We start from the raw sequence: 22,796 nt of genomic DNA on the forward strand, positions 1-22,796 counted from the left end.
GCACCACTCTTCTGTTACACCAAAAAGGATGAAATGCCCTTTTCAGTAAGGGCAAAGAGGCATAGAGTAAAATTTTACTAAAGGAATTAAGGAGGGAAAATGACAGCTTTTTATAAGACCTGGAGAGTACATTTGTGGAACTGGAAAAATGAGTGAGAAGAGTGAATTGGGGTTAGGTGAGATTACTGTGTGACCTTGGTTACCCCATCCCATGATAATACATACCAGGGAGGAGAGGTGTAGTGAGACCCTTTGCTACTTAGGATTCATTCGGTTGCAAGTGACAGAAATCCAATCCCAAATAGCTTAAGCAATCGATCAACAAACAAATATATCAAATTAAATTCTATACATAAAGTTACGTATATACATATATATTTACTTAGCTGGAAATCCCAAGGGGTGGAACATGACTAAATCAAAGGAGTCAAAAGAGGTCATCAGGATTGTTTTTCTCTCTCTCTCTGTTGTCCTCTGTGTTGGTTTTTTGTTTTAACAATTCTCATTCCTATGGAAAACCCCACAGCTTTCTCATCCCCAGAAGGGCTCTGATTCACCAGCATGGTGCCACACCTGGACCTGTCCCTGAGTCCTGGGACATGGAGGGGTCTGTTGATAGGAGACATGAGAGGGTGGATGGGCAGGAGAAAGTAGGTGTCTGCTGTACTCCTGAGCTCCCTTTCCTCAGTGCAGGTGCCTAGTTGATTCCCACATCTTATGCCTCAGACTCCAAAGTTGAAGTACACCACCTTCCTTGCACTTCATTTACTAGCATGGATTTACAACTCTCAGGGTTGTTTATCTGTGTAGCTAAGCCTATTGATAACTGCTAGAGGTTTTATCATTTCAGCAAGATTTTACTCTGAGAACACTGAGTACTTGACTTGTCTCTATTGAGAAACTTTATCATTTCCTTTTTTTCCACCAAGGGGATGCCCATTGACAAATATCTAGTTCTAGAATTGGCATAAGAGTACAGATCTGATTGGGAAGGAACCAGTATTATGAACATTATTATCTCCTTGCTTTGTTTCAAGAGCAAGAAAACCTCCTGAATAATCCTTGGGGCGGGGGGGGAATAAATACAACATGCTATTCTGTCAGCATTATGTTTATTAAGGATTTGTATTCTCTTTCCTAGTCATTTGAAGTTTGTGGTAAGTTCAATTTTATATCTCTGTTGCGTGGTACCACATAATAGGGAGTGAAAAAATATCTATTGAATGACTGAATGAAGAGTCAAGAATTTTTGGATCATTTTACTGGATGTTCTAATTTGGCAAAGTCAGAATTATATGTTAAAATTCATAATATTACCCCAGAACATCCACATTTATTTGTTATAATTTAGGTTTATTATAATTAATATGTTTTTAGTTATCATATTTATGAGCAGGAAGAAAAACACTGATGCCCACCTTTTTTAGTTGAATTAACCCTTGATAATAACTGGCCAGAGCAGTGAGCGCCCTTTCCAGTTTCTTATCTCTCTTGACGAAACTTAAAATTTTTTTCGTGTACATTCCTAGGGCACTTTGTGGAAGAACTTCACACTCTTTGAGCACTTGCTGTGTGCCAAGTGTTCTGTGGACACACTGTCTTAGTGAAATCCCACAGCCATACCGTAAATCCTTCTTCCTCTTTCTCAGCTGTTAAGAGAATCAGTCATTCCCTCCTTCATGATACCATCTATTATGGCATTTATCACACTGCACTGTAACAATTATTTGTATTTCTGTGCCTCCTACTAGACTATGAGTTTTTCAACTACAGAGTCTGTCTTATTCAGATGTGTATTCTCAGTACCCAGCTCACAGTGGGAACTCTACAAATATTTTTTAACAATTTGGGTATTTTGTGATCTTTATTTTACAAATTAACATCTGAGGCTTGCCCAAGGTTACTAAGTGGAAAGTGATAAGGTTAGTTGTTTTTTGTTTTTTTAATTTATTCTTGGCTGTGTTGGATCTTCGTTTCTGTGTAAGGGCTTTCTCTAGTTGCAGAGAGCGGGGGCCACTCTTCATGGCAGTGCGCGGGCCTCTCACTGTCGTGGCCTATCGTTGCGGAGCACAGGCTCCAGACGCGCAGGCTCAGTAGCTGTAGCTCACGGGCCTAGTTGCTCCACGGCATGTGGGATCCTCCCAGACCAGAGCTCAAACCTGTGTCCCCTGCATTGGCAGGCAGATTCTCAACCACTGCACCACCAAGAAAGCCCCTAAGGTTAGTTTTTGAGCTCATGTATACCGGACTCTGTCTTGTTTTCTTTCTGCTAAACCAGTCTGGATTATTAGAAAGGAAGGTTGGCTGGAGTGATGAGGATGACTGAGGAGGGGAAATATAAGGGAACAATGAAGAGAGTCATTGCTTGCTGGGGCTGGGAATGGAGGTTAATTATACATTGCTCGGTTTAGCAGTGCTCTGGCCCCGGCACTCCCGTCCCCAGTGCACGTGCGCCCATACACAAACACACACACACACACACACGCACGCACGCACGCACGCACGCATGCTCGCATATACAGACACCATCAGGGACTGCGTCATAAAGTCTGAGTGAGCAGGGACCAGAGAAAGCATTTTCTTGAAAAGCTGTTCACTGTGAGAATAACAAAGAGCTGGAGCACTAAGCCATCCACCAGGACATAAAAAAATCATTGTCATAATGGAACCTTCTCTGTAGGGTTATTCAGTGTGGTGAGATTTTACCTATATGGTTCTAGTTTGAGATGAAAGCAGGGGAAAATACGTAACATTAACATTACAATTCCCACAGTTGCATGTCTGCATGTTATTTCTTGGACATGAGGGTTGGAATGGGAGAGATTTAGGAGAAGCCTTTGAAATAGAAGCGGGGGTGGTGAGTGTAGCATCTGCCATCCTTCCACTCTCACATGCTTGGCTTTTTTTTTTTTAAATAATATCTTTATTTGGGATATAGTTCACCTATTTAAAGTGTACGATTAGGGGCTTCCCTGGTGGCACAGTGGTTAAGAATCTGCCTGCCGATGCAGAGGACATGGTTCGAGCCCTGGTCCGGGAAGATCCCACATGCCACGGAGCAACTAAGCTCAACTACTGAGCCTGCACTCTAGAGCCCGCGAACCACAACCACTGAGCCTGCGAGCCGCAACTACTGAGGTCCACGTGCCTAGAGCCTGAGCTCTGCAACAAGAGAAGCCACCTCAGTGAGAAGCCTGCGCACCACAACAAAGAGTAGCCCCCCGTCACCACAACTAGAGAAAGCTGCGCGCAGCAACGAAGACCTAATGCAGCCAAATTAAATAATAAATAAATTAATTTTTTAAAAAAAAGTATACAATTCAATGGGTTTTAGTATATTTATAGAGTAGTTCAACCATCATTACAATCGATTTTAGAACATTTTCATCACCTCTCTAAAAAAATCCCCTGTACCCATTACCAATCACTTCCCTTTTCTTCCCACCCCCTAGTCCAGCCATATACAAAACTAATCTACTTTCTGACTATAGATTTGCCTATTCTGAACATTTCACATAAATGGAATTGATACAATATGTGGTCTTTTGTGACTGGCTCCTTTCACTTAGCTTAATGTTTTCAAGGTTCACCCATGTCTCAATACTTCATTCTTTTTTATTGCTGAGTAGTTGTTTTGCATTGTATGAATAGACATATTTTATTTATCTTTATTCATCAGTTGATAGACATTCGAGTTGACTTTACTTTTGGGCTATTATAATGCTGCTGTGATCATTCATGTACTAATTTTTGTGTGGTCATAAGTATTCATTTCTCTTGGGTATATACTTAGAAGTGGAATTGCTAGGTTATGGTAATTCTTTTGATGAACTGCCAGACAGTTTTCCAAAGTGACTGTACCATTTTACATTCCCATCAGCAGTGTATGAAGGTTCCAATGTCTGCACATCCTTCCAACACTTGTTATGATCAGCCCTTTTGGTTATAGTCATTCTGGTGGGTGTGTAGTGGTATCTCATTACAATTTTAATTTGTATTTCTGTGGTGGCTAATTATATTGAGCATTTTCCGTGTGCTTTTTGGCCATTTGTGTATCTTCTTTGAAGAAAGTCCATTCAGATCTTTTGCCTGCTTCTCACTTGGGTCATTTGTCTTTTTATTATTGAGTTGTAGGAGTTCTTTATATATTTTAGACACGGGTCCCTTATTAGACATCTAATTTGCGAATATTTTCTCCCATTTTGTGGGTTATCCTTTTCCTTTTTTTTTTTTTTTAGCTGCGTTTGGTCTTTGTTGCTGCGCACGGGCTTTCTCTAGTTGTGGTGAGCGGGGGCTACTCTTCGTTGTGGTGCGCAGGCTTCTCATTGCGGTGGCTTCTCTTTTGCAGAGCACGGGCTCTAGGGCACGCAGGCTGCAGTAGTTGTGGCGCACAGGCTTAGTTGCTCCGTGGCACTTGGGACCTTCCCGGACCAGGGCTCGAACCTATGTCCCCTTCATTGCCAGGCAGATTCTTAACCACTGTACCACCAGGGAAGTCCACCTTTCACTTTGTTAATGATGTCCTTTGAGGCACAAAAACATTTCAGTTGGCTAAGTCTAATTTAATGATTTTTTTTCTTTTGTTGCTTGTGCTTTTGGCGTCATATCTACAATGCCATTGCCTGATCTAAGGTCATGAAAATTTACTCCTATTTTTTCTTCTAAGAGTTTTACGGTTTTAGCTCTTAGATTTGGGTGATTGACACATTATTATTATTATTATTATTATTATTATTATTATTATTATTTTTGGCCATGCCACGCAGCATCTTAGTTCCCCAATCAGGGATCGAACCTGTGCCCCCTGCCTTGGAAGCATGAAGGCTTAATCACTGGACCGCCAGGGAAGTCCCTTAATTTTTGTATATGGTATGAGTTACGGGTCCAACTTCGTTCTCTTGCATTTGGATAGTTGTTCTAGCATCATTTCTTTAAAATATATATATATATATATTTATTTATTTTATTTTTGGTTGCGTTGGGTCTTTGTTGCTGCGCGCAGGCTTTCTCTAGTTGTGGCGAGCAGGGGCTACTCTTCGTTGTGGTGCACAGGCTCTAGAGCGCAGGCTCAGTAGTTGTGGCGCACAGGCTTAGTTGCTCCATGGCATGTGGGATCTTCCCAGACCAGGGATCAAATCCATGTCCCCTGCATTGGCAGGCAGATTCCTAACCACTGCCCCACCAGGGAAGTCCCTAACATCATTTCTTAAAAAGACTATTCTTTTCCCATTGAGTGGACTTAACACCCTTGTCAAAAAATCAGTTCACTGTAGACATATGGTTTGAGGTTTTTTGCCTGTTTTCTGGACAGTCAGTTCTATTCCATTGATCAATATGTCTGTCCTTACACTAGTACTATACTGTCTTAATCACCATAGCTTTATAGTAAGTTTTGAAATTGGGAAATGTGAGTCCTCCAAATTTGGTCTTCTTTTTCAAGACTGTTTTGGCTTCTGGGCCCCTTTAATTTTTGTATGAATTTTAGGATGAGCTTATCAATTTCTTCAAAGAAGCTAGCTGGGATATTGATAAGAATTGTGTTGAATACATAGATCAGTTTGAGGAGTACTGCTATTAACAATATTACATCTTTGATCCATGAACATGAGATGTTTTTCTCTTTATTTAGATCCTCTTTTCATTTATTTCAACGTTTTGATGTTTTCATATTATTTTGTTATTTTTAATACTATTTTAAATGAAACTATTTTGTTAATTTCAGTTTTGGGATTGTTCATTGATACTGTGTAGAAATACAATTGATTTTTGTATATTGGTCTTGTATCCTGCAACCTTGTTAGACTTGTTTAGTAGTTCTAATAGTGTTTTAGTGGATTCTTTAGGATTTTATGCATATAAGATCATGTCAGCTGTGAATATATGTAGTTTTACATCTTCCTTTCCAATAGGATTGCCCTTTATTTCTTTTTCTTGCCTAATTACCCTGGCTAAAATCTCCAGTACAGTGTTCAGTAGATGTGGCAAAGAGTGGGCATCCTTGTCTTGTTACAGATCTTAGGGGGAAAGCATTCAGTCTTTTACCATGAAGTATCATGTTAGCTGGGGGCTTTTGTAGATGCTTTTTTATAAGATTGAAGAAGTTCCCTTGGTTTCTAGTACGTTGAGTGTTTTAATCATTAAAGGTTGTTGCATTTTGTCAAATTTTTTTTGGTGTCTATTAAAATGATTGTATGTTTTTTGTCCTTCATTAATAAGGTGTGGTGTATTGCATTGATTGATTTTCTTATGTTAAAACCTTGCATTCCTGGGATAAATCACACTTGATCATGGTGTATAATCCTTTTTACGTTGTGTTCAATTCGCTAGTGTTTTGTTGAGGATTTTTGCATGTATTCATAAGAGATATTGATTTGTAGTTTTCTTGTGATGTCTTTGTCAGGATTTTGTCGCAGGGTAACACTGGCCTCACTGAATTGAGAAATGTTCCGTCCTCTTCTATTTTTTGGAAGAGCTTGTGAAGGATTGGTGATAATCATACTTTAAACATTTGGTGTTAGAATTCACTAGCAAAGCCATCTGTTCCTGGGATTTTCTTCATGGGAAAAAAAATTTTATTACTAATTCAAACTCTACTTACTATAAGTCTATTCAGATTTTCTATTTCTTCTTGAGTCTGTTTTGGTAGAAGTGTCTTTCTAGGAATTTGTCCATTGATACATCTAGGTCATAGATATATCTTTTTTATTTCTGTGAGGTCAGTAGTGATGTCCCTCTTTTATTCCTGAGTTTAATAAGTGGAGTTTTCTCTTATTTTCATAGTCATTCTAGCTAAAGGTTTGTCAATATTGATCTTTTCAAACAACAAACTTTCAGTTTCATTGATTTTCTTTATTATTTTTCTATTCTCCATTTCCTTTATTTCCATTCAAATCCTTATTCTTATTTATTCCTTCCTTATCTTGTTTCAGATTTAGTTTGCTCTTTTTCTAGTTTCTTAAAGTGGAAGGTTAGGTTATTTATTGCATTTTCATTGTTGTCTTCATTATCTGTCTCACAAGACAGTTTGTGAGTGACCAATGCTGAATCTCAGCCAGTGCATTCAGACCTTCTCCTTTGGGGGCAGAATAACAAGGCAACTGGATCCATGAGATGGGTATAGAGAGAATAATTGATGAAATACTGGCTTCTCATTGTGATGGAGTCCATGTGGCCTTGTAGTTCTGGGGTCAAAACATGGGCTCTGGAGTCTGGCTGCCTGGGTGTGAGTTCTGTCTCTGTCATTTAGTAGCTGTGAGACTTTGGGCAACTTAATGTAAGTTCTCTAAGCCTCAGTTTCCACATTTGTAAAATCAGCATAAAGCTAGTTACTCCCTCATAGTGTTGTTGTGAGGATTAAATGAGCTAACACGTGAAGTCTCAGCCTAGAGTTGTACATGGTGAATGCTCAGTCAGGGTTAGCTATCCTGTTGTTGTTGTTGATGTTGTTAGGTCAGATGAGCCTATGCTGTGCTAACTCCATGTAAAGTAGCTTCAGAGCCTGGAGTTGTGTTTCCATTAGTTTGTACTTCCTTGCCACCCATCCATGACCTCACCTGCACGTGCTACCAGGATGAGCCTCACCTGTGTTTGCTACCAGGCGCCGAGACACATTTCCTACTGAGGTGTGGCAGCCTACGCTGTTATTACTTCCAAATAAGAAATCTTCTTTTCTCCAAAAGATCGCTGTCCTAACTTATTTGATCATCCATCCATCCATACTGTAATGATACTATGAGAACAAAGGCAGGAAATGTATTTTCCTAAGCAAATTTGACACAGGTCAGGATGGGAGTACCATAAATTATGAAAACAGTGTCACTATCTCATTTACGTTTTACAGTACTTAAAGTTCTCCTCTTGAAGTGGGGATAGAAATGCTCTCTGTGAACGCACCAGAGGAGCTAACATTAAGATTCTGGTACCTGAGGCTCCATGGGGGTAGCACGTTCTCCCATTGCAGCTTCAAGGCACTGGCTGTTGTTTATGTGCCCAATGGAATAAAAACAGTATATACATGTTATTCTCATCCTTTAGCCAAAGGATGGCCGTTACTTTTAGAAGAAGAAAAAAGGTATAGATCAATCCTCATCAGGAAACCTTCAGTTAGCTTCCTTTAAAATGAAAATACAGCCAATTTCTAGTTATTTATGAATGGTATTAGTTAAGATAAAACTAACCTTCAAGCAAAGTAATATTTTCATAAAAATATTTTATTAACTATAGCTAGATACTAGTTTTATGTCTTTACTATTTGAATATAAATATTAGTATTTAATATTAAAACAATAGGTGAGCATTATTTTAATAATATATTGCTTCTCTTCCTGAAAACTCAGAGCATTTTCATGCATAATGTATATTTTTCTCCCTCACAGCATCTCTGAGGTTGTTATAGGGAAATAATTATTCCCATTTTACCTGTGGGAAGAAGAAATAAAATATTTCAAAGATGTTTTCCCCAAGATCTTCTAGTTAGTAGAATAAGTACAACCAGTACTCAATTACTCAATTATTCATCCCTCCCCTTTCTCTCTCTCTCTTTTTTTCTCCATTAAACTTTTCTTATTAGAAACATCACTAAGTATTAGAAAGGATGTGGATATCCCCCTTCTTTCCTCTGTCCCTGTAGGTGCAGAGAAATTCGAGAATACTAGGTTATACGTAGGGAAAAAGTGAAGAAAAGAACTCATTAGTCTATAAATTGATAATCAGCTTTCTTAGTGAGATATATGTATCATTAGATGAATTTTATCCAAGGATGGGTTGAAAGTAGATTTATTTTTTGGAAGACTGAATTTAGTATGAATTAGTCAAAGATACAGTTATATTAATAATTGTTTTGTTTACCTCTTCATACACAGAGGTGAGCCACTCTTGTTCTTTGTGTAGCCATGATTACAAATAATTATACGAGGATGTGAAAGATGGGCCATAAGGGGTGCTGAGAAAACTGATGGGTCACGAGTTATAAATTAGGCAATTAGAGTGGTCTGGGATCAGCAGCACAGATGTCTCTCCCGGCTTGGGCTCCTTAAACACTTAAATGTCCAATAGAAGTTTCTGTGATATGCTGAGAATCTATAATTGAAAGTTGTTAGGTTAAATACATTTTGTAGCTCTGTGTTATCAATCTGTAAATGTTATTGGCTGTCTACTATTTTCCAAAAATTTTAGGCCAGCCAGAATAAGAGACCACTATCACTTTAGAAGATCATTTCAAAGAGTGCCAAGACATCAAGTTAAGCTGCACACACTGAAGCAACTGTAAAGTGTGTGTGTGTGTGTGTGTGTATTTATTACACATTATATCTAGATAGTGATTTTTTCGCAGGAAAGAAATGGATGATGTAGAGGTGAAATCACTAACATCATCAGATAGTGGAGACCACAAGGAACATCTCAGTTCCTGAGACCGACTCATTCTGGTTTCTTTTTTGTCACATTCAATTCTACCTGCCAATCTTCAACACAGGTTCTAAAAGAAACTTCTGGTGTAAAAGAGCTAATAGATAAACTTTGACCATCCTATGTTGCTGCCTCCTAGGGGAGCACTGGGAATAATTTTTGGTGGCTACTGAAATCTTAAGACACTTCCACTCCAGTGAATGATCAAAATAAATTTGAATCCCTGTGAATGGACCAGGGGTGACTTATAGAAAACAGTAACAATCAGGGATCACCTGACAGATAAGGATTGATTAAACATGTATGTGGATTATCAAGATCATAGCATATAAATTACCCAGAGACCAGCCATTAATGCTGTGTAAGTGCCTTTACGGTTAAAAGGGGTACATGTGTGCTCTGTTGAATCATAGTCACATGGGGAATTGGTTCTACCAGAACTTCTAAATTCACAAACCAATGTCTCTCAACCCATTTCCCTTCTACCCAGCACTCACCACCACCCCCGCCCCCATTTCCTCTGAGGATTTTACAACTTCCATTTAAATCTGTAGCCCTTCCCAGGGTATAACATTGTCAAAAGTATTCCTTACATGTAGTCCATTTCTAAAAGTTTATGAAAAATTTAATTACTCCACAATCTGAGATAAAGTATGGACAAGAATGAATTTTATAAATTATACAGTACTATACAAATTAGTAATTATCCTTACTACTGAAAATAGAAACATTTCTTCTTCATTTTGATAGAACAGAAGCTAGATTGTTCTCTTATGCAAATGAGAAAATTATTATATTTTTGTCATTTAACAGATCTTGAATTGAGGATCTACCGTGTAGGAATAAGCCAGTAGGTTAGGCAGCACAAAGAATATGGACATGAAAGAATTTGCTCTGTGTCCTCAGGCATCTTACAACTCCTTATCATGTCCTTATACCAGTTTATATTCCCACTAGAGTATATGTGAGTCCCTGTTTTCCCCAACATTCACCACCAGTGGGTGTTATAAAATTTTTAAACTTTTGTTGATTTGATAGGACTTTTTTTGTTTAGGTTTACATTTATTTAACTGAACAAAATTCAGTTTGAATAGAGTGGAACGTATTTTTATGTTTATTGGCCATAGAATTTTTCTGTACATTGCCTGTTCATGTCTTTGCTTGTATTTATTGGGTTACATTTTCTTTATTGATTCGTAAGAGCTCTTGCACATTAAGGAAATTGACTTTTCATTATATGTGTTGCAGCCCATCCTGTTTGTAGTTTGTCTTTGATTTTGTTTTAATAAATATTTCTGAATTCCATTTAATTCTTGATAGAAAGAAAAGTAATGATTGGGACCAGTTTTTAGTTTGATTTGAAATTTAGATAAATTATCAGTTTCAATCTTAGCTACTGTGTTTAGTTATTTAATTCTCCAACCTAAGTTCAACTATTAACTGATGTGTCTTTTGGCACATAGGTATGTGCATATAAAGAATCTAAAATGGAGATTTCTTATATCATAATTTTTTAATTCTTCATTTCTGAAAGAGAAGTAAGTACCATTAATGGTATTCTATTTCTTCAATTAATTATTATTATTACTATTTTGTAGTTTTAGTGACAATCACTCAAAAGAAATTTAATAAGCAGTTACTGTTAATCACGTGCTTGTAAGTTTGAGGGATGTGTCGAGTTCCTCGTCATAAAAGTATGTTTTCACAGTAATGTGTTTTTTCCAATTTAAAAAATTGTCCATTTGAGTAATTATAAGGAGTCATGATCGACACTAACATTTCCATTAACACGTCAGATCAAAGTGATTTTCATATAAATGTTTTCATAGTTTCACTTGGAACTAACTCTGGGACTGATAATTTCAGTTTTGGCATTTCTAAAAACATACTGTGTTAATAAGTTGCTCCATTGCCATTTTTTTGGTTTCCTTTTCTGTAAAACAAAGCCAGAGAAATGAGGTGCTTCTCAAAGCACTGACGTGTCAAGGACACATATGGATTTCAAATTGGAAACCTGAAACAAATATGGTAGAACAGCAGAGGCACATACATGTATACTCTTACTATACTTTTATACTCTTACTATTCCTTTTTTTAAATTATTATTTATTTATTTTATTTAGTTTTGGCCACGTTGGGTCTTTGTTGCGGCACGCAGGATCTTCCTTGAGGCATGTGAGATCTCTCGTTTCAGTGCGTGGGCTTCTCTCTAGTTGTTGCGTGTGGGTTTTCTCTTCTCTAGTTGTGGCGCATGGGCTCCAGGGTGCCTGGGCTCTGTAGTTTGCAGCACGCAGGCTCTCTAGTTGAGGCGTGCAAGCTCAGTAGTTGTGGCGCGGGGGCTTAGTTGTCCCGTGGCACGTGGGATCTTAGTTCCCTGACCAGGGATCGAGCCTGCGTCCCCTGCCTTGTAAGGTAGATTCTTTACCACTGGACCACCAGGAAAGTCCCTGAGTTTTCTTATTATGATTTATGGCTCCATGTTGTAAGTCAAAAATATTTTACCAATAGTTTGGAATTCTTATCAAGAGCAATTGTTAAGCACCCAAGTTAGTGAATTTCTATAGTCTTAGTTGAGATCACACTATACATACGTTTTCTGTGTATGTCCTTGGCAGGGAGAGACGTTGAAAGCAAATGGCTTGGATATGATATATTTTGTAAGGTGCTATCAGCTTGTCATGCAAATATGACAACTATGTAAATGAACAACAATAACAACACAACCGAGAGAAAGTCTTAAACTTTGTGTATAAGTTTTAAGTTTCAAATGTGGAATTATAGTTTATGCCGTGCTGTGATGAAACAGGAATTCTCATCGATTTCCAAGTCTGATTGCAAATGACGTTTGCAACACACAATTGTCAACTGTATTAAAAAAGGAATGCTGAAGCAATGTGGCAGTAAAGTCATCTGGAGAAAGGCAGATACGTGGATAAGAAGCCTTCCTGAGGAAGATGATTCTGGAGGAGAATTGTAAAAGAAAACAAGGATCTGTTCGGACATAGGAAGTAGAAAGGTAGTTGGGGATTTTGTATGTGGTTGTGTGTCTGTCGAGGTTGAGAGGAACAAAGGGAAATTATGCAGTGGTTTGTAGTCACAAGTTAAACAGAGATTTGCAGTTCATGATCAAAAAGCTCGTAATGTTATGGATGACCAGGATCACATCAAATTGCCTTCATGGGAGTAATGTGATCCCAGCCACACTTAAGGTAGATGGTTCTTCCTACTGCTTTCAGGATGGTTAGCAGGGAAAGTGGCTAAAGGAGAGAAGCAAAGAGGTTGTGCATGGTTAGTGTTGAGCTAAATTGGTAAGAAAGGAAAGGAAAATAATTGGCATTAAGAACTTAATGATGGGCTGAAAAGGAGAGAAGGGAGCTAAAACAAGAGATTATTTTATCACGTCGTCTTAATTTTTCTGATAACCAAAATTATGCTGAAGATAGACATGTATAATGTTAAAATAGAAGAACATAAAGAGAAAAACTTAAATCACCAATATTCTTACTATCCAGAGACAACTGCATTCAATATTTTGTAATATTTTTCTAGTTTTTATTTCTATAGTATCAGTTGAGCTCACACTATACATACGTTTTCTGTACTATTTTGTTTATCTCACATGTCATAAACCTTCATTCATGACATTAAAATTCTTCATAAATGTAATTTTTAGTGACTGAACAAATAATATAATTTTTAGTGGCTTCTGTACCACCATTTATTTAACCATTTATTTCCTCAAGGTGAAGCATTTGGATAATTTCTAAATTTATTATAAAGAATTCTGAGATAAGCATCTTTGTATGAAAACTTCACTTTTATTATTTCTTTAGGATAGATCTTAATGACATAATTGCCAAGTGAAAAGAATGAACATTTTCAAGGCTCTTCATATATATTATAGTTTTTTTGTTTGTTTGTTTGTTTTGTGGTACGTGGGCCTCTCACTGTTGTGGCCTCTCCGGTTGCGGAGCACAGGCTCCGGATGCGCAGGCTCAGCGGCCATGGCTCACGGGCACAGCCGCTCCGCGGCATGTGGGATCTTCCCGGACCGGGGCACGGACCCGTGTCCCCTGCATCGGCAGGCGGACTCTCAACCACTGCGCCACCAGGGAAGCCCTTGTCCTTTTTCTTGAACATACACTCTTTGCTAATTTTAGCATTCTATCTAAACTAATCAGCTTTGCAGTTGATCTTTTAAAGATGTCCTCGTGTTTCTAATTAATGACTTAACCAGTGTTTATAGATCCACAGCAGCTAAAGTTTTAATCTGCTAGATTCTTTTTTGTACAGTTTCTATTATTTCCATATTAAAAAGGTTTTTTTCTTTACAATATCTACTTCTATGTTCTCAAAAAGTAAGAGCTTAAGAAAAAAAAAATGTTCACAGTCTGTTAAAGACAACATAACTTATTTAGTACCTTGACAGCCATTCAAGCCCCAGACTATATTCAATTTCTTGGTTGATTAAGGTATTATATTTATAAAATATATTACGTTTAAGGTTAATGCCAATGTTGATAATACCCAATTCTTGAAATAAAAAAAATTCTTCAGGAAAGAAGTTTTTTTTTTTTAATCACAAAGTAAAGAGATTCAGAGAAGTGCATGTTTTAAAGTTGTGAGGTTTGTGATTGCCGTGTTAGTAACCTATGACTGTAAATCAGAATGCAGCCTACTGGCATCTCTGGCAGGAAGCTCTTGCCCGTGGACTTTGGTCAATTTGATAACACTCCCTACCTGACTCTATAGCACTTAGTGCCTGCACAGCAGGTGATGCTGCGTTTCACCCAGTATTTTATATGTTTTAATTGTTTGACATTTAATTATCTCTCCAAAAAGATTATTAGCTCCTAGTTAATAGAGTCCACATCAGGGTCCAGGTCTTTGACTGCCTTCTCCCCCTGTGCTTGAGTACGTCCCAGAATATTATTGAAAATATATACGTTTGGATGGAAAAGCACAGTACTTGGTAAATCCAGGATGGTAGGGGATTTCTGTGGCAATTTAGAGGAAATTAGTAAAACACCATTTAATTATTAAAGAGCAAAACTTACATAATACTTTGCAAGGTCACACACTTCCTGAGCTCTCATTATCCTGATTGCTCATTGGGGGCGGGGGGCGGGGGCAGTCTACCTTTTACATTATGACTTTTCTCTAGCAAATGTGGAACACGGGGCTTGGATTTTACACATTATTTATGACTTTGTAATAGATATCTCCTCTCCACTTGCATTCAATATTTATTCTGAACTTCCTCTTTTAAAAATAAAGAGTCTGTTCAGACAACAACAGGATATATAAGGGTAAAGGCTGGTAATTATGAGACACTACAGTTTGCTATGGTAGAGGGGCAGAAAGGGATCACTTTAAAATCTAACAGGTTTCTAAGAATTAATGAAGAGTGCTGCCTAAGATAGAGGAAGAGTTTAGGGAGAGAATTGTCTTTAGATTTAAATTAGATTCTGTGACTTTTATAAATTATCATTTTACTCACCGAGCATTAAAGGTTTTCCTCCCTGGCTCCAAAGATACCATCTTATTCCAAAGGGAGTTCCCTCGCGGTCCAGTGGTTAGGACTCCGCGCTTCCACTGCCGAGGGCGCGGGTTCCATCCCTGGTCGGGGAACTAAGATCCTGCACAGCCGCAAGGCGAGGCCCCCATCCCCACCCCCAGATGTTCCAAAGGTTTTCTGTAAGTACAGAAATGCCTGTCACTGGCAGGCTCAGAGCAGCAAGGTCAAGGGTGGGTAGGTAGCTAGAGAGGTAGGTAATTAAGAGGAAAGAAAGGAGAGGGAGGAAGGGAGGAAGATTACTTACCTAGATGTGGTAAAATGTGATCTCTGAGAGCCAGAGTGCCTGGGTTCAAATCCTCATCCACTATTTGCTAGCTCTTTGTCTTGATCAAGTTACTCTATTTCTTATGCCTTAGATTACTCATCTGTAAAATGGAGACATTACTAGTACCTACTGCAAGATATATTTATGAGGGATGCATGTGTTAATATATGTGAAGCACTTAGTAACAGTGTCTTGTATCTGACAAGGGCTATAGAGAGAAGTTAGCTACAGTGATTTTATTATAGATGGAGGTGATGAGTTTAAGTAAAAGTTAGGAAATTTAGGTGATGATTCTGCTTTGTGCCTCTTCATTGGCTGCTTCCCCAAATGTACCCTTGTCAGTGTTGTATGTAATAAACATGGGTGCTTGAAGTCTGTGGTCTCCTCATGTCTGCCTGTGACACAGGAAGGTGGAGAGCACTAGAAGGACTGCTTTTGTGACAAATATAAATTTTAAAGTAAAAAAAAAAGTATCCCTGGCTTGAGTAAAGCTTGGGAAGGAAGGAGTTGGTTGGATATGGCATAGGGTTATACTTTAATTTATTGGGTAAATCTCTCTGTCACTTTGAGAAGTTAGAGACAAGCTCTGTAGTAGGCATAATTAACATATAAGATTGTAAAGCTTCTGGATTAACTCATGCAGTGCTGATGCTGGAACCCTAGATTCTGAAAAAAAAGTTAGTAGATCTGATCCACGCCCACCTCTCTCTTCTTGAGTCAGTGTTCCCTGTCATGATGAACATTTCCAAGAAGTAGGGACTCAGTCCCGCATATCCCCAATAAGGGTGAGCCTAAAGACTGTGATTAAATAGGGGCGAAGGGGGTGAGCTAGGGTAAGGGTGAGAGGAGATCCCACTGCAGCCCAGCCTGGCCAATTTAAACCCTCTGAAGTTCCTGCTAACCTGAGAAAGGAGGGGAAAATTCGTTTTACTTCAAAACAATCATCCCTGGGGCTTCCCTGGTGGCGCAGTGGTTGAGAGTCCGCCTGCCGATGCAGGGGACATGGGTTCGTGCCCCGGTCCGGGAAGATCCCACATGCCGCGGAGCAGCTGGGCCCGTGAGCCATGGCCGTTGAGCCTGCACATCCCGAGCCTGTGCTCCGCAACGGGAGAGGCCACAACAGTGAGAGGCCCGCGTACCACAAAAACAAAAAAACAATCATCCCAAAGCACTTCATTCTCTCTTGGGTTCCTTTCTGTAATACCATGTACCTGGCTCTTACTACTGTATTTAAGATGTCTGCTGCCTTGCCTGTGTCCACGTTAAATAGCTATACTATGTAAGCAGGAAGTACTTGACATATGATTTAAATGAGGGTAGGTATATGCTTTAAGAGTGTATCCCACTAGACATCTAATGGATTCCAAGCTTAATTTTTATAATAAGTAATAATAAATATACTTTCCCTTGTAAGACAGGGACCGTGCAGGATGGTCCCCCGCCGCTCTGGCCACACACACACATTTTCCTTCCCTGCTGTTTCTTCTCTTTAGCTGTTTCATAATCTAACATACTATATATTTTACTGATCTATTCATTCAATGTCTGTCTCCCCCGATGAGATTATAGGGTTCACGAGGGCAGGGATTTTTGTCTGTTTTGCTTACTGTTATAGCCCCAGTACCTAGAACAGTGCCTGCCACTTAGAAGGTACTTGATAATATTGATTGAGTGAATGAAATACACAAATATTAGTTATTATAATTTTACTCTTTAAAGCAATTGTACCAGTTGAGAAGATAACGTTTAAAATTTTTAAATGAAAGCCCTCGGATCCTTTTCTGATGTCCAGATACGATAAACTCGTCAGCCCAGGTATGGCAATGTCCATTATCTAATTCTTCCTGTTGATACCGTTAATGGGATATTTAACAAATTAACCAAAAGAGAATACATAAAAGTAGAAAAAGACTCTTTGGTCTAAAGTAGTGGTGGAAGAGGGCGGGTAAAGGGATGTTAACAACGCATGCAGCTGAGGCCAAGGCATGCATATGTTGCGTGTATGTGGAAACCAAAAGCTGTCTTGGAGGCGTTAATCCTTTTATAATATTGCCATTCTTCTGGTGGGTTCTGTGTTTATCACATACATTCTTTAGGAGGACTCTCATATGTATACCTGCATGCCTTCAGCTCTTTGAACTCACTTTTCCAATGTTGGTTAGTTAGTGTCATGACCAACTATTGTTGCTGACACCACCAGTACAGATACATGGCATCAGTGCCAGTAATCGGCACTTTTTCAGATGAAAACTAGTACCTCAGTGTGTGTGTGTGTGTGTGTGTGTGTGTGTGTGTGTGTGTGTGTGTGCAGTTTCTTCCTCTTATGCTTTAGTCATGCATTAATACAATGCCCAATTTCAGCAAGGTTTTGAAATTCTAAATATATAGTGTAAAATTTACTTCTGGAAAACTATATACTGCTATTAAATAAAGAGCAAACACACATTTACTTGATCTTTACATCAGCTATATCTTTAAGCCTTTAGGTAAGTGAAAATAAAAAAGAATGTTCTCTTAGTAGGATGTAAAAGGGACTTTAATAGATATTACCTATATTTAAAATAGCCCACATAACAATTTCCTGGCTTCTTACCAGGTCTTCACTCATGCTCCAATTTCTCTTCTCCCAGGCCTGTCTGAATCTTCTTATTCCTTTTTCCAGATCTACCTTAGAGCTCATCTTGTCTCAAGCTTCTGTTTTGCACCTGTATTTTTTTTTTTTTTTTTTTCTCTACTGTCTCAGATCTCAGATTTGCCTGCTGTCAGTCCACTCTAAAAACAAAGTTGCCTTGTTAAAACAAAGGATGCTCTTCCAGGGATGACCAAGGCACACCAGAGCTATCAGAAGTTAAGGCAGCAAATGTAACATGTGTCTACTCTGATGCCACTGACACACAATTTTTATACTGATACATCTCCCTACATCCAGGGCTATGTAATAGGAGTCAGTGTCACTACCAGTAGAAGGGATGACTTTTACTTTTTTTGTGTACTTGTCTATATTGTGTGCATTTATAATAACTTGTGTGCATTGTTTTTGCCAAGACCGTAGATATCTGTGTGCCATATATGTATTTTTTAAATTAACTCTGTTCAAAGCAAAAGTAGGGAGAAGTTGCTCATTCTTGTTTAGGGCAGGCGGTAGTTTTAATGATTGCTTTTAGATATCCAGTGAAAAACTGCCCTGTCCTTACCACCTTACTCTTAAAATTTATCATCCTAAGTTGGTTTGTTTCCTATGTTTTTGCATTCTTGGTAATGGTTGGTATAAGAATTCACACATAAACAAACACACACACACACTCTATCTCTCTCTCTCTCTCTGTCACCCACTTGACCGACACCCATTCATACACCAAACCTCCAAACCAAAAATATTCTTCCTAATGCTTAAAGCATGTCACACATCCAGAATTGATAAAAATTCTTATATAATATACTCAATTACTCTTATATACAAGGCAGATTTTCTGGGTTCCTTTTGTAGTCAAAAGGAATTTAGTCTAAAGTCGATAGTTTTTTGGAAACACTGCCTTAGTATCGTTGAAAAATTGCTTCCATTTTCCTTTCATCAGAACCTGGCAATTTAGTTTTATACAATATTTAACATGATTATAATCTTAGACTTGTTCTGGATTTTGACCCTTTACTAAGTAACCTGCTGATAATTTTCTTGTCACTACTGATAGCTTTAGATTATTTCATTTGGGAGTAATAAAACTGTTTCTCTTAAAAAAATATAGGTAGATAAACAGATTTAAAACTTTCTTGTCACTCTGGCCTTTTTACTTCCCATCCTGGCTACTTCAAATTGCTAAAGTTTATGGGATTTAATAAGGTTCGCAATTACAGAATAACAACTAAGGGAACACTTGAGGTCACAAGTTTGAAATGTTTGTTTTCGGAAGAGTTTCAGATTTGTTCCTCTCTTTGAACGCTGTGGAGCTCATGTTAATCCTGGTTCAGGTGGTCCCAGATGTCACAGGTTAGCTTTCAGGGACCCTCCTCCAGCCCATCTTCTGGTCCCTTCTCCCCTCGTCTCCCAGCTGCCTGAACTGACAAACTCAACCCCCAGAGTGGGTTCCATCTCTTCACTGCTTGAAGAGGAGTGTATTTACTCTGCTTAAGTGCTTCAGGTCCTGCTGATCCATTGTTATGTACGGACTGTTTTTATTATGCATGAATCATGTTTTACCACTCCTTTTTCTTTCTCTGTCCCTTCTGTTTTTCTCTGCCTGTTACCAATAAATCCATTTCCAGTTCCAAATGGATGAAGTAAAAAAAATGAGGGTTTAGTTCTTGTATAATTTTTGCCTCTATCTTTTTTCTGCCAGGCTTATCATAAACCCAATTATTGGTACTGATTAGTAGAAAAGATGAAGGACACTCACTCCAAGTTACCTACCCCAGATACAATGAAAAGAAAAAAAAACCAATATTTGCTAAAAATAGAACATTTCTAAGAAATCATAGTAGTATTTTTTGAGTACTTTCTGTATGCCAGGAAGTTTTCTAAGCACTTTCTATGTGTGTTCATATATAAAGTGTTTAGAACTCAACAACTCAAGTGAAGTAAGAATTACTGTTTTCTTTGTCTACAGCAAGCAGAACAATGTAGTGGACATCCATCTTGTTTCTAGGAAGGTGAATTTAAAAAATCATTTGTTTCCTTTTAGTCAGTATTGGTGTATGAATAAAATATTTCAGTTAAATTTCCTTCTCTATGAAATGTCAGAGCTTTTGTCTTCTTGGGTCTTCCCCAGATCCATTTGTTACAGTAGGTTTGCTATCAAATTTTCAGGCTGCTGTTGAGCGTTTTGTATCTGGCAATTTTAACACCTCCCTTCTTTCTGTACCACCCACTCAAGTTCATTTCAGGTGCCCTTAGCAAATGACTCCCAAGGCCTTTAAGTGGCCAAAGCTCATTGACCAATGAGGAGAGGTGTGCCATGTATAACAGAGTTACGCAGTTCCTGAATCAGGAGCGAAGTTTGCTTAAGGAAAGCTTTTGTTACCATTAGCCTGTTGCATCCAGATTTCAAGACTGGAAAGGTAGGGAACACCTTATTTGTTGTAATTGGAAGAGAGGAGTTGGTTAAAGTAATTTAGATCACGTAGAATAAACAAATGATCTGTTTTGTTTTTAACCGAAGGCAAAAAAAAAAAGAAAGAAAAAAAAGGAAGTTTGTGAGAATTTCAAATGCTGCACAGTTTGTCTTACCAGCAGCAAAACCGAAATTCCTAAGCTAAGAACATTTTTTTTTTAAATTAGTTTGTCTAGCATCTCTTCACTTTAACAAACTTGAAAAAACTAGGTGGGAAAAAAAAGTCATGTTTTCATAGATTGCTGCTATTTTAATTATGGGACAAAAAGCAGGAATTTATCAATAATGTCCACATTTATTTTCCAAAGTCATTTCAGAGTCAGTCGTTAAAGAAGAAATTTTAAGTGACATGTGATAAGGAAAAATGAGAAATTAATGGAATTAGCTCTTGAGAGTTACTGCACAGAAGTTAGTGATAATGACTTTTCCTCTGAGTAAAGTGCTGGTATAAGATATAGACTCTCTTGTATCAATCATTTTTTCAAACCAATAGTAAACTTTATAAAATGGAATTAGTTAAGTGTAGGTTTATATACTTTAAAGACTACATAAATTAGTTTCACTTTTATTAGAACGAATAGTTTAGTTATAATTTATGTGCTGTTTAGATTTGTTCTAATATTAACTCAAAGAAACCAGAGATAAAGAATCTTTATTCGCTTCTTTCTACCTGGAAATGGAGCGATTTGGATAGCATTTGAAGCTAATCCTGAAAAGAAAAACCCTCTTCATTATGAATAAAGTATGATGAATCAATGTTGCGACAAAATGTATACATTAAAAAAACATATATTATTATACTTATTCATTAGCCTACATCTAATGTTTAGTATCAGAAGGTAAGTTTGAGTTCAAAGAAAAGTTTAACTGGTTTCCCATGATTGCTTTTTCCCAGAAATGTCTTAATATGGGCTTTAAAAGCTGTAAATTTAAAAGCTGTAAATTTCTAACAGAAATTAGATAATGTATTTGTTTAAAAATATAATATGAGAGATGGTACCATCTGGTAAAATTTTTTTTTAATTTTTATTTTATATTGGATTATAGTTGATTAACAACGTCTTGTCAGTTTCAGGTGTACAGCAAAATGATTCAGTTATACATGTATCTGTTCTTTTGCAAATTCTTTTCTCATTTAGGTCGGTGCAGAATATTGAGCAGAGTTAATTTTAGTGTTTAGTTAAAACTCTATTTTTGTTTAACTTGTAAAGAGAATTTTTTTAGTGCACATTATCCCTAGGTATAAATGCCCAGTGATTTCAGTTATCTCAGATTCTCCCCTTTTCAAAAATTATTTTTATATGCTCCTTTAAAAGACTTGCATCCTGAAATTTTCTACTTATATTAGACTTGTTCATAATGCCGCCTTATGAGAAGTCTACTCTCGAGATCTCCCTCCTAAGTCTCTTGCTGTGGTTGACTCTTTGGGGGAGGTGGATGTAGATCAAGAACCAGTCACGGAGTTAACTATTCACAGCAGCCATCTTCTCTGGTACAAGTAAATGCTGTTTCTCAATTCCAAGCTGAGGTTCAAAGGTTTAGACTAACTTCACAGATCAGAGGTCAGGCACGAATTGCTGCAATTTGTAGTTCAGTTCTGCCGATATGACAGAATTTCACAGCTATGATGATTGCTTTTTCCACTTCTGCACACAGGCCAGGCTGGGCAGTTAACAGCATAATTTGTACAAGTCAGCCCTTGGCACCCAGGTTTAATGAGTAACTAGCTGGTGCCTTAGGTTTCACTGGTACAAGGTGCACATTATAAAAAGGGTCAAATGTCAATGCACAAAGATGGAGGGGGGCTGGGTAGTGATATATCAATAACCACCACCTGTGAATCGTACGTAAAGAATTAGTAACTTGCGTTAATTTTAAAAATAATTTCTCTGATGTGAATGTTAGCGTGTTTGTTTTCTTTGCTACTAAAAGAGGTAGATTATTTTATTAAATGTTAGCAAGAAAGATCTGACTAGAGATTATTGACAACCGTAGAAAGTGAAATTGCAGGCTCTGTTTACTCCTTTCATGGGGTCTCTGATTTCTCAAAAACTTCCCCAAATATGCCAGCTTTTCAAGAATCTAGGGAACAAATTGGGTAATGAGGTATTTCTGAGCTCATGATATTTATGAGTATCTAACATTCTCTACTTTTCATCCAAAAAGTTAAACTCCTATCTTTATTTCTAACCCAAGTTGAGAATATCTTTTACTGTTTAAAGTTGAATATTGAGACGCTTCAAAAAATTCTTAGATGTTGGGCCTTGAAAATCCATGGGTTTGCCATTCACAGTTCTGACTTCTCATAAATGACTCTGAAGCTGCAATATAAATACATACAGAGTAATTTGTCGCTTTTGTTATAACACAAATTTTAGTTTTCCACTCTTCCAGACTGGGGTGTAGAAGCAATCGGATTCTTCCATAGAGCAGAATAATTAAG

General features: G+C 37.8%; 1 protein-coding gene across 2 annotated transcripts in view; it reads left to right on the top strand.

Annotated features, from left to right (window-relative positions):
• RBM47 (RNA binding motif protein 47) overlaps window positions 1–22,796 on the top strand; it is a 79,164-nt gene that overhangs the window by 14,647 nt on the left and 41,721 nt on the right. The gene's annotated exons all lie outside the window — the stretch shown is intronic.

Source organism: Delphinus delphis, chromosome 5 (assembly GCF_949987515.2).
Source record: "Delphinus delphis chromosome 5, mDelDel1.2, whole genome shotgun sequence".
In the NCBI taxonomy this organism is placed as follows: domain Eukaryota; kingdom Metazoa; phylum Chordata; class Mammalia; order Artiodactyla; family Delphinidae; genus Delphinus; species Delphinus delphis.